The sequence below is a fragment of the Rattus rattus genome, chromosome 7 (assembly GCF_011064425.1).
Source record: "Rattus rattus isolate New Zealand chromosome 7, Rrattus_CSIRO_v1, whole genome shotgun sequence".
Lineage (NCBI taxonomy): Eukaryota > Metazoa > Chordata > Mammalia > Rodentia > Muridae > Rattus > Rattus rattus.
Window position 1 is genome coordinate 50,224,753 of NC_046160.1, and position 1,234 is coordinate 50,225,986.

The following is a 1,234-nucleotide window of genomic DNA, read 5'->3' on the forward strand; positions in this document are numbered from 1 at the left end:
TAGAAATGATGAGACTTGCTATGATACTTGAATCAGTCATATAATATTCATAATAGTTCCCTTGTATTAAGTTCTTGCTTCATTGCTGTTATAAAATGCACGGCAAAGCAACTCAAAGAAGAGCATGTACTGAGATCATGACCCCATGGATAAAACCTTTGCTGAGTAACTGTTAGGAACTGAGTCCCCGTCCCCAGAATGAGCAGAGGACTGGAGGCAGTAGGATGTGTCTGTAACCTCAGTGCTCCTATGGGAGGTAGAGAAAGAAGAATCCTTCGGAGCTGGCATACCAGCCCTGTCTCAGACAAGTGACACCTGAGGTTACCCTCTGACCTCCATGTATGCTGGCCACACGAATACACATGCATATTCACAAAGACTGAAAAGGAAAAGGAAAGCAGGTCCAATTGCTGGCTTAGGGGTTAAAAGTGCTTTATTCTCTTACAACAGACACTAGTTCAATTGTCAGCATCCAAGTCAGGGTGGCTTACAATAATTTATCACCAGCTCCTAGGGATCTGTCAGCTTCTTCTGTGCGCCCATATATATGTAGACATACTCACATGCAGATGTTCATCCTGCAGGACAGTCAGCGAGGGTGCAGAGGGTACCTGGAAGAAAATGGGGGATGAGAGATGCAAAGAAGGGCGCCAAGACAAGAGTCTGATCAAGGCGACAAATTTATTTTTTCCCAAGGCCAAATTTATACCACAGCAGGGGTAACAGAGGGAGAGGGGAGTGGGAAACATTTATGCAGGCCAAGGACACAGCTCTTGTGGTCAGGCAATCGGCTGATATCAACAGGATGTCAGAGAGGTCACAAGTTTGTCATATCATTAGGCATCCTGACCATCAGATGTTGGTTTCTCAGAAAGGTCACAGGTTTGTCATATCACTGGGCATCCTGACCACCAGATTTTTATTAATCTTCTGTAGCTGGCTGTGGATTTTCCATGAACCCAGCCATATTTAACTTTAACTATAATATTAACATCAATATTGGAGGGTTTTAAGGGCATCGCTCCCAACATGCAGACACATACATGTAAACCCAGATAAACATAAAATCTCTCCCTTTTTAAAGGAAGGGTTTTATCCTGGTTTGTTTTCTATTTATGTGATTAAACACCATAAGTAAAAGCATACTGGGAAGGAAAGGGTTACTTGGCTTACATGACCTGATTATAGTCCATGCTGGGGGAAACTAAGAGAACTCCATCCACAGTGCGCTGGG